Source organism: Setaria italica, chromosome II (genome assembly GCF_000263155.2).
Source record: "Setaria italica strain Yugu1 chromosome II, Setaria_italica_v2.0, whole genome shotgun sequence".
NCBI classification, from domain to species: Eukaryota; Viridiplantae; Streptophyta; class Magnoliopsida; order Poales; family Poaceae; genus Setaria; species Setaria italica.
Window position 1 is genome coordinate 3,922,400 of NC_028451.1, and position 11,911 is coordinate 3,934,310.

Sequence of the window (11,911 nt, forward strand, 5' to 3'; positions counted from 1 at the left end):
GGTTCCGGAGGAGCACGAACGTGTCCTCCTGGCTCCTGCCCCGGCCGCCACCACCTGGGGTCCGTGGTCGGGGAAGATTCGAAGTGCATTGCCGGCTCAGGTAGCTGCTCCAGTTTTTCAATCCTAATAAGCAGGTTATCCTTGTCGCCGCCGCCATTGTTCTCGTCTATGCTCGTGATTGCTGTTAGTTTGTGCTTCGGCTGTTGACGGGTAGAAGAGATGCTTGGAAGCGTCCAAGCGGTGCAGCAAATACATGCGGCTGCTGTAGTTTGCCACCACAAGATTCACGAACCGCCGGTTCATCTTGCAGACAGCTGATGAGCAAACAATTCAAGAGTTGAGGGAGATCGGGAAGAAAAAAAATAGCAGAGGCTCCTGTTTGGCACTCCTACTGAAGCTTAAGACATTTAATTAATTCAAAATGAGAAATTTTAAGGTCTGCTTCTACGATAAACATATCACAATAAAAACAGTTGAGATCCTAATGCTAAAACAAGAATGGCATCCTGAACTTTTTCCTGACCCTTTCAGGAAAAAAAAAAGTTTTGCTACTCCTTCCATTCCAAATTATAAGTCATTCTAACTTTGTTGGAGAATACATGATTGACACAAGTTCAGGTAACGGTGTTGTTGACAAGGCAATCAATCACACAAAGAACACACGAAAGAGAGAATATGTTTTCTCCATGAGTAATTGACACAAGACGCACTACAAAAATTCTATAGAATCATTACTCCATCCCCCCGGCCCTGCATATCCTGATTATTACTCAGAGCACCCACTTGATACGATTGCCGGGGAACTTGAAACGCTTGGACTTGTGCTTGACCATCCGCAGCCCTCCTTCACCGCCGCGAACCACCTCAACGCCGATGAGCACCGTAAGAATATCCTTAGTTGTTGGAAACTCGTCAAAGGAGCAGCTGAGTGATATCGTCTCCTCGGCTCTGAAGACTTTGGCAATGCAAAACCTGCCGGAGCCCAGGTTCGCCAGGTGAAGCTGGCACGCCTCCCAGTGCACCCTCGTGGTGTGAACAATGCCGGGGAACCGCTTGTTCAGCACGAGCGACGTCTCCTCGACCGGCGGCGGGTTGAAATCCTCCCAGACGTGCTGCAGCGCCGGTTCCTCGGCGCGACAGCCTGCCATGGCGACGCCGGAGAGGTCCGCGGCGCACAGGTGGTGGGGGTGGACGGGGGAGAAACCGAGCCAGGTCCCGAGCTCGGGGACGTACTCGCACATGCCTTCGAACGGCAGCCTCCAGTCGCCGGAGCGCCACCATTTCCGTCTCGCCGTGTCGAAGCAGAAGGTGCCGTCGCCGTCTCTGACGGACGACAGACACGGCGACCGCACGGACACGCAGATGACCCGACCGCCGTCGAGCACCGTGGAGATCGCGAATCTGCCGTCGACCATCGGCGGCGGCGGGAGTGGCTGCCACTGGAGGTTGCTTCTGTGGCCAAGGCAATAGCTCCTTCGGCTACTGTCGCCGCCGCCGCCGAAGTCGAGGACCTCGAAGTTGAGCGAGCACTTATTATTGTTATACGCCGGTTCCTTGGGGACTGAGCGCATCACGTAGAGGCTTTCTTCTTCCCCGGCGGCGCCGGCAATGGCGAAAGGGATGGGTGTGTCTCCCTTAGGCTCGGTGAGGTCGGGCACGCTGATGACGGAGTGCGAGTCGGCGTCGTAGAGAGTGACGTGGCCGTCGCCGTTGGCGTGGAGGATCCTGCCGGGCTCGCCGCCGCCGCGGCCGCTGGGGCCGTGGAGGAGCACGAACATGTCTTCGCGCCACGAGCCGAAGCCCCAATTGGGATTCGTGGTTGGGGACGATTCGAAGCCCGTTATCGGAGCAGGCAGCCGCCGCAGCCTCTCGATCCTCAGTGGCTTTGGCTTACCGCCGCCGCCGCCATTGTTGTTCTCCTTCTCCTTGGCGTGTGCTGCTTCTGCTTCGGCGGTGGATGGGTAGAACAGATGCTTGGAGACGTCCACGCGGTGTAGGGCGAGCATTTTGCTTCTGTAGTTTGCTACCACCAGATTCACAAACCGCCTGTTCATCTTGCAGAATGCGTAACCTGATGAAAACCAATCTTAGTGATGAGGGATCGATTGGCATTGAGATCAAGAAGAAGAAGGTCATCATCAGATGGATATGGATGCAAAAATCGAACTTGCAGAAAACAAAAAACTGGATGGATTCAAAGGGCAAGATGATATTACAAGCGGATTATCTGGTTGATCTTGAGAGGTGCTGCGCTTGGAGACGAAAGGCGAACGCGCCGCCGCCGGGTGGCTTCGGACTTGGAGCTGATGGACGAGCGGCGGCGGCCTTCGGTGTCGGTGATGACGTGCCCTAGTACTCCACTGCACGCCGTGATTTAAACCCATGCAATCCTTATCCACCGTCCAAATTGGCCTAACTAATTAAGAGCATCTCGAGCGGTCCCCAATAAATATTTTCCAATAACTAATTAGTAAATAGAGATATCCTAATATCACTTTCATCAATACTGTTAGAGTTGCTTTTGCAGTCTTCCAATAATCTCATTTCAATCCAACTACCATATTGGGAGAGTCACATAACTACCGTATTGGGAGAGTCACAATACGGTAGTTGGATTGGGATAAGATTATTAGAAGACTGCAAAAACAACCGGGAGAACAGCTTCCAGGTGCTCGACTTCGGCCAGCAGCACCCGCGCGCGTGGCAGCCTCTCCCGCTGCCGCTCGCCGGCGACGGGTCATCCTCCAGCGTCACATCCTACACGGTGGTCGACGGTGGCCGCGCCATCTGCGCGTCGTGCGACTGGGAGGTCACCCACTGCTTTGACACGGCGGGCGGCGAGAAGCGGCACGCCGGCGACTGGCCGCAGCCGTTCCGCGGCCGAGCCGAGTACGTCCCGGAGCTCAACACGTGGCTCGGTTTCTGCCCCGGCAAGCCCAACCACCTCTGCGCCACGGACCTCTCCGGCATCGCCGCCATGAACGAGGCACCGAAGCTGCAGCACGTCTGGGAGGATTTCACCCCGCCGCCCATGGAGGAATCGTAGGTCGTGCTGAGCCGGCGCTTCACTCGCTACCTTCTCCACCGAACGAAGAGCTGGGAGACGATGAGCCGCCACCTGGTGAACCTCGGCTCCGGCGGGTTCTGCATTGCTAGGGTCTTCGCAGTCATTCAGAAAGAATGGATCGGATTCGATGTGGATGACTCGCACGAGGATTGGTTTGCTGTGCTAACCGGAGTGAAGGTGCTAAGCAGCGGCGACGACGACGATGGCGCGGCCATCCTACCAGGACGTCCTGCTGTCCCCTTCCCCGCCGCTGAGGCCACCGGCCTTAGCCGGGTTGGCTTCCCCCCTCCTGGTTGCGTCGCCACAGGCCACCCCCCGCGCGTCGCTGCCGTAACCCTAGGCTGCCACCTAGAGGGGTGCCGCGGCCGGGATACTGCGGTCGCCGTTCCTCCTCCCTGCCGGCCGGCGAGCCCTGCTCCACGCTGCGTTCGGTCAGTGGTGGTTTCACGGCTGCCCCTCCGTCGGTGCCGGTGGCCGACGGATGGACAACGGCTGAGAGCAGGCGCTCCCAGTCTAGACGTCGCCGCCGCCAGCGACTGGCTCAACGTCAGTTTGCTGCGGCTCTGGACCCATGCCCCCGTGCGAAGGGCATCCCGCCGGAGCTCAATGGTAGGTGCCTGAACTATCTGTCGTACGATCACCTCATTGCACATTGCCGCCGCCCCATTCGCTGCTTCCGCTGTCTTGGCTTCCGGCACCTCGCTCGGGACTGCAAGCACCCTCGTAGCCCGGCAAGCTCAACCCCCTCCGGTCGTGGTGGAGATGGCCGTCGTTTCGTGCGGGTTTGCCGGGAATCCCCGCCGACACCGCGCGGTGCTGCGATGGCCATCCGCACCCCTCCCCCCATGCCCACCCGCGTCCACACCGGGCCCGCTCGTCCGGCTCTGCGCGCACCTCTGCCCCGTGCGCCGGCGAACGCTGTCGCCCGCCTGGCTGCGCGATCTTCGTCCGGGGATTCCACGCGGATCACCGGTTCCTGCCAGGCTCCACCCCCAAATCTGAACCTGCCACGGCCTCCGCTCTGGGAGGGGCCGTCGGGTTCTGGCTGTGATGATGGGGGTTCTGACGACACATTGGAGCGGGTTGTGTTCGATGCCGACGCACCGCCGGGCCATCCTGATTGCCGGCCGGAGGAGGTAACCTGCTTCCTCTCCCGCGATGCCGCCATGGACGCCGAAGAAGAACGTCTTCGCTTCTCATTGCTCGCTGCTGCTCCCGGCGCACCCGACGATTTGCCGATTGAAGGGCTCCGCCGTGCCATTGCCGAGCTCCCTGTTGCCGGTGCGGATAACTTCTCAATTCGCCAATTCTGGCCCGAGAGCTTCCTCGTCTCCTTCACCACACAGCGCGCCCGCGACGCCGCCATGTCGGTCGGGATCGTGCCCGTAGGCACGCTCCGCTTCACCCTCCGGCCTTGGACGCGGCTAGCTCGTGCGAGCTCTAGCACCCTACTCTACCGTGTCACACTGGAGCTCGACGGTGTCCCGGCTCATGCCTGGAGTGCTCGTACCGCTCGAACAATTCTATCGCCAGGCTGTTGGGTTGAACATGTTGAGGCCATCTCACCGGATCGTGTGGACATGACCAAGCTGAAAGTGCAAGCTTGGATGGACGACCCTTCTCGGATTCCCCGCCGCTGCAACCTATGGATCGAAGAACATGAAGTGCAAACCACATATGATGACCCTGTCTTGTAGCAGATTTGGGTAAACTTGCCTTCGTATCTACATCAAAAGAAAGGCCTCTCCTACGACGTCGTCATCAGGCTCCGACAGGTCGCTGACTTCCGTTCTCGCACACCGACCCTGTCGCCTCCGTCTAGCGATGGAGATTCCGGCCATGACGGTGACCTGGATCGGGATGTTTCGGGTAGGGGCCGCTACGGCCCTCAACTTCACGGCTTCTTCACCCGACAGGGCTTTGAAGATGCCTGCTCGTTCCCCCCGGCCGGGGATGGGGGTGCTGGGACGAGCGCTGGTACGCGGCGTGTTCCAACCGCGTCGCCGTCGTCACGCCCTACGCGTCTGGTGGGCGATGTCCGGGCTAGGGCAATCTCCAACACTGAAGGTACCTCTACAGCGCCGCTGCCATCGCGACCGCATTCGACGAGCCTGGCGGGCGCTACTTCAAACTTCCTTGCCGGAGACGAGTTCCCCCCCCTCGAACGACAGCAGGTACGCTCACCCGAGCGCTCACCGCATATGCGATGTTCACCTCCGATAGGAAGTGCTTCCTACACGAAGACCGAGGCTCGTCCGCCGCCCAATCTGGGTGGCAGCGCACGCGACGTGCGCGCGGCGTGCCCACGTGATTCCCTGACCCGTGTGATGCAGCTACAGTGCGCTGCACCCCACGACCTTGTAGTCGAGCTAGTGCTGTCACAGTCGATGTGCCTGGCCACGCGTCTTGTCGACCCTATGCTCCTTAAGGCCTCCACCTTGTGTGCCTACACGACGCCTGACTCTGCTCAATCCTCGGGGATGCCGTGTGCTGTGGCCGCCCCTCCCCACCGCTTCCTCACATGCTCGCACCGCGCGCGTCCGTGGCCATGTGAGCCCGTGTCAGACGCCACCACCCCAGAGGTCAACACGTCGCCGGCCTCTATTGACACAACCCCGGCTGACCCAGGCACTCCGCTCCACAGCACCCCGCCAGCAACAACCCCACAACCAAGCTCTTCTGCCACCACGCGGGAGAAGGCAGCCGCTTTCATCAACAGCATACGCCTTTCTCTCCAGTTACCCCTTGCAGCTTGGCCCACCACCGCTGGCCCAACGCCGGCTCCCCCCACCACAACGCCTCATCGAAGCTGCCGCCTCGCTAGTAACCCACTTAACGTTGCCGTTCGGCCATCTCGCAAGGGGGAGATCCTGGCCATGAAAAAGTTAGACATCCTCCCGCACGATGCGGAGGGCGAGTGCATGACGCCCAGCAATTTTGACAAGTTTCTGCACTCCACGGTTCAGCCAGAGCATTTTGCCGCACTCCGCGATATCTTCCTGCTGGCTAATGAACTTTCTGACTGCGAACTTATGCAGATCGCTGGTCGTGCAGATGAAGTCTGTGTCTAGCCACTGGGCGCCCTCGGAGCTCCCTCGCTGTCGCCCGGGTGCATCATGGAAGCTCCCAACATCAATGTGCTCGTTTGGAACGTGCGAGGCCTCAACGCCTGTTCCCGGCGTGATGCTCTGCGCGACCTTGTAGCTGAGGCAAATGGTGCAATTGTATGCTTATAGGAAACAAAACTGGTTGTACTCTCCCCATTTCTTGTCGCTGAGATGCTTGAAAGCGAGTTTTCCTCCTCCTTTGATTACCTACCGTCTGACGGCACGCGAGGAGGGATCCTTGTCGCCTGCAGAAGCTCCGTTGCAACTTGTTCCCGCCTACATGTTGGCCGTTTTTCCCTTACTGTATCAGTTAGCTTTGTGTCGCAGGACACGCCTTGGAGCCTCACCACCGTATACGGGCCACAACCTGAGGCTGATAAGATCGAGTTCTTGGATGAACTCCGTGCTGTTCAACCCCTTACCGCAGCCATGTGGATAATCGGGGGTGACTTCAACCTCATCCTCAATGCGTCGGACAAGAACTCGAGCAACATCAATCAGCGGAACATCGGAAGGTTCAGGTGGTTTGTTAATGATATGCAGCTCAAGGACGTTTACTTGCACAGACGACGCTATACTTGGAGCAACGAGAGAGAAGCACTGACTCTGGCGCGGCTTGACCGTGTCCTGGTCTCCATCGACTGGGATGCACACTATGACTTCGCGTTCCTACAAGCTCTCTCCTCCGGTGCCTCCGACCACTGCCCGCTCCACCTGGCGACTAACGCCTACTTCTCATCTAAACGCCGGTTCCACTTCGAACCCTAGTGGATTGATCTGCCGGGCTTCACTGAAGTTGTTGCGGAAGCTTGGTCATCGACTTGTCCCTCCACTAATCCTTTTGTTCGACTAGACCACAAACTCAAATGCACAGCTAAATCCTTGCAAAGCTGGAGCTCCAAGAAGGTGGGACAGATCCGCACCCAACTGTTGGTGGCTAAGGCTGTAGTCCTTTGGCTTGATAGAGCCCAGGAGTTACGCACACTGACTGCTGAGGAGCGGAGTCTTAGAACACGGCTCAAGTATAAAACCCTCGGGCTGGCATCCCTCGAGCGCACTATGGCTAAGCAGCGGTCACGGCTACTGTTCCTTCGGGATGGGGACGCCAACACCAAGCTTTTCCATATGACCGCATGCTATCGAACTAGGAAGAAGTTCATCCCCAGACTTCAGTATGACGGGGTGGTCGCGGTCACTCACTCTGACAAGGAGGAGCTCCTGTACAGATACTTCCACTCCATCCTGGGCACCTCGCCAGAAGGGACCGAGATGGTGGACCTTGCTGCCTTGGGCATCTAGGCGGCAGACCTTAATCACCTTGATGCTCCCTTCTCCGATCATGAGATCTGGAGTACTATCAAAGAGCTTCCCGCTGAGCGTGCCCTGGGCCCGGACGGGTTCACGGCTGAACTCTACCGGGCGACATGGATGGTCATCAAATGCGACATCATTGCCTGCTTCAATGCGTTCTTCCGATGCGCTTGTGCCCAATTTGGTCATCTAAACACCACTCTCATCACGCTCATGCCCAAAAGATAGGATGCGGTGTCGCCGGCTGACTACCGCCCAATCAGCCTAGTTCACAGCTTCGCAAAGTTGGTCGCCAAGTTGCTCTCCAATCGACTTGCGCCCGAACTGCACGAGTTGGTGGACGTTAACCAGAGCGCGTTCATCAAGAATCGTTCCATCCACGACAACTTCAAGTTCGTTGAACTCGCAGCAAAGACACTACACAGGAAATGGAAGCCCAGCCTGCTCATCAAATTGGACATATCGAAGGCCTTTGATACCATCTCCTGGCTATTTCTTATACACATGCTTCAAGCGAGCGGCTTTGGGGGCAAATGGCGAGATTGGATAGCGATCCTCGTGTCCACCGCTTCAACACGGGTCCTCCTCAATGGAACCCTTGGAAGATCTATCCGCAAAGCTAGAGGATTACGGCAAGGAGACCCCCTTTCTCCTATGCTGTTCATTCTTGTTATGGAGGTGCTCCACCGCCTACTTGCCACGGCTGCCCAACAGGGGGTGCTCTCCCCTCCAGCTAACAGTGGCATACACCACCAATGTTCACTCTATGCCGACGATGTTGTCATCTTCGCAGCACCGCACGTCCAAGACGTCATCACGATCAGAACTGTGCTTGACTTCTTTGGCCAAGTCTTTGGTCTCCGGACAAACATCCATAAAAGCCAGTTGGTGCCAATCTGCTGCACCGAAGAGCAGATTTCCAGAATCCGGGATATTCTTCCCGCACAGATCGCGACTTTCCCCATCCAGTACCTTGGATTGCCTTTGACGGTTGGGCGCTTGAAGAAGTCCCACTTCCAACCCCTGATCGATAAAGTTGCTAGTAAGATTCCGAGTTGGAAGGCACAGCTCATGAACAAAGCTGGGAGGCTAACGATTGTCAAATCGGTGATGTCCTCGGTTTGCACACATACACTTCTTGCGCCTGACGTCCCAGATTGGGTGCTGCGTGAGATCGATAAGAGCAGAAAAGGATTCCTTTGGGCAGGGAAGAACAAAGCACAGGGGGGGGGCACTGTGCCATCTCATGGCCAACTGCGTGCAGGCCATGCAGGTTTTGTGGCCTGGGGATTCCGGACCTCAAAATCTCCTCTCAGGCTCTTCGGCTTCGCTGGATGTGGCTAAAAAGAACAGATATGCAGCGCCCATGGATCCAATTAAGCACTGATTATGACAGAGACAAGAACCTGCGAAGTATCTTCCAAGCATTGATCCTAGTTCAGCTAGGTGATGGTAATGCGGCTCTTTTCTAGGAGGACAACTGGCTGGGGGACTCCTCACCGTGCTTCCTGGCACCAGATCTTTGTGCTAAGCCCTAACAGACAAGGTGTGGATTCGTGATATTGTCGGACGAGCTATAGTCAGCGGCATTAGACAGTATGTCCAGCTTTGGCATACGGTTGCTACTGTCCATTTACAGGCCGGCGTCGAGGATGTCGTCTCGTGGCGTTGGGAAGCCTGCGGGACATACTCCGCCCGATCGGCATACCATATGTTCTTCCGTGGCTCCACTGTTTCGCCGATCTTCAGGACCGTGTGGCGTGCATGGGCACCTTTGAAAGTTAAGTTTTTCATTTGCCTCGCGGTCAAGGGCAGGATCTGGACCGCCGCAAGGCGCAAACGGCATGGCTTGCAGAACACTGATGAGTGCAACCTCTGTGGGCAAGATGCTGAAACGGTGGATCACCTATTCATCCATTGCGACTACTCCCGTCAGGTGTGGCTTCAGGTTGGGCAAACGACTAACAATCAGTTACCGAACCTCACTCCAAATTCCAACTTGATTGATTGGTGGCTGTCTATCCGTGCTACTATGATCAACGTCAAAGCTAGAGGCTTGGATTCTACAGTCATGCTGGTATGCTGGAGGCTATGGAAAGAGAGGAATAGCCGAGCCTTTGCAACTGACGTTGCTAGAACACCGCAACAGCTCCTGCCGCTCATTGTCGAAGAAGCGTCGCTCTGGATTCAAAGTGGTGCCCGAAACTTGGAAGCTTTTGGTTGGAAGCCTCCTGATCGCTAGCTAGCGTTGCAAATTCTAGGTCTTAACTTCTGCCGGTACGTTCCCTATTAACAAATGTAATCTCGCTGTCTAATTCCCCTACCATGTGCGAGTGCCCGGTTAATGGCCCGTGTTGTACAAACATTAGTTTACCTTCCTCTTAATTGAATGATACGTAGTTCTCCTGCGTATTCTAGAAAGAAAAAAAAAGAAAGTGAAGATGAAAGGATTGGGTGGGTGCTCTGAATGATCGAGCATTAGTCGATCTGTTGGACGGGACGTATAGATTGCAGGAGTATGCATGTACCTCTGAGCTAGTTGCTGATCTGGATTAGACCTCCTAGGGCTAGATTATTGGTGTTTCACAAACTGGATCATATAATTGTTTGATTCATTCTATGATCTCTAAATGACCTTGTTATGAGCATTTAGGTCTACAACTACTGTATTTATTGACACCCTAATCCATGCTCATAAATGTATCAGTAGAAAGCGTTATCTTGAAGAATAGTTTTTTTTTGCCATCTCAATTGTGTCATGTTCTAAAGAAACAGTTGTGAAATTAGAAGTTATTGGATGATGTTGCGATTAATAATGGCAGCTTTAGTGTATATTTTCTTGGCAAGGGGCAAGTCTAGACACGTCATAGGGTGCTGGTTTAGTAAAACAGCTGTAACGTTTAGACATTTTTTTTAACGAAGCACCGATTATATTGAAAAAAAGGAGTTCTAGACGGGAAAGATACAAGAAAATGGAAAGAAAAGAAAAACAAAACAAACTTGTCCGGTTGGATTGGGACATCAACGCGGTTAGCCACTCAACTCAAAATCTGCCACACCATATCGGTTGGATTGGGACATCAATGTAGCCTCACCACTCCGATCGCCATGGCGGTACCCACCAACATCCATGCTCATAATTGCCAAAACCTCCAGGCGTGGTCCAGTGTCGATAGGGAACCGATAGAAGTAGAATGCACCGTACCGAGAAGGCCATCGCCATGCGGGGCACTCCACTGTAGTGCCGCTGCAACACCACAGTCCACCTGATAGAGTGAAACCACCAAATCCGGATCTCTTGCAGGCTGCCTCGCAGTCGCCATCGCGATAACACAACGCGTGGGGGTCTCGCCACATCCGCTGTTGGATTCCACCTCACTATCGTCGCCTCAAAGAAACACCACGCGCGGGGGCCTCGCCATGCCTTCCATACTACTTCACGTCACTGATCTGTTTCTTTTGTCATTGTCATAGTGGTGAGCAATATTGTCATACAACCCTAGTATGCTACACAACTACACTACAAAGTGCCGAAATAGAAAATTTCGACATCATATACCTTGAAACAAGCACAATGTGGAAGCAACAATAGATAGATAAAATATTTAGCATACATGAAATAAGTATACCCTAAACATCTCACGAACTTGGAAGAATGAAATCTTAGCATTATATTAGATCATGTGAAAGTGTATGATGTGCAACTAACCCATTCCCTCCATGCTAGCTTCAAAGGACAACCTGGGGAGGAAAAACAAGGGTGAGATTGAAAAAGCGAACTACTTTAACAAGCTATTTAAACCACAATAGATTAACCAATCATTTGATAAAGTAACAAGTATTAGAAATACAACTCTACCAATCTACTTGATATACCAAGAATTAGGTGATTAAGGCAAGACAAAACAAACATTAGTTTGTACAAGCTACCATAAGAAATAATATAAGATCCATGTAGAATTATGGTTAGCAGCCTGCAAAAACCCATAGCATATAGGTCTCCCTAACAACTAGAAATAAAGGTAGCATAAGTGCAGAACGTATACCGTAACAATAATGGAATATCATTTGCAATATAATTGAAGTTCCTTGGAATGCAAGGCAACAACACACATAATATCTCCATAATCACACAAGCCATATCACACACACACATGACCACCAAGAGGAATCCCTTATCATATTTGCTTCAATATAACTATGTCAATCCAATATCAAATATAGGTAAAACAAAGGATGTGAATGCAAAAGCACACATACCATGTATCTAAAATCCCATATGCCGTACCATAGTGCATGTCAACATAAGAGCATAATTTATCATTGTATATCACATTGTAACTTCATCACATCCAACATTCAAACCATCTAGAAATAAATATCAATGCACATGAAACTTTTGCCTTCATAGGTATGAAGTTGCATC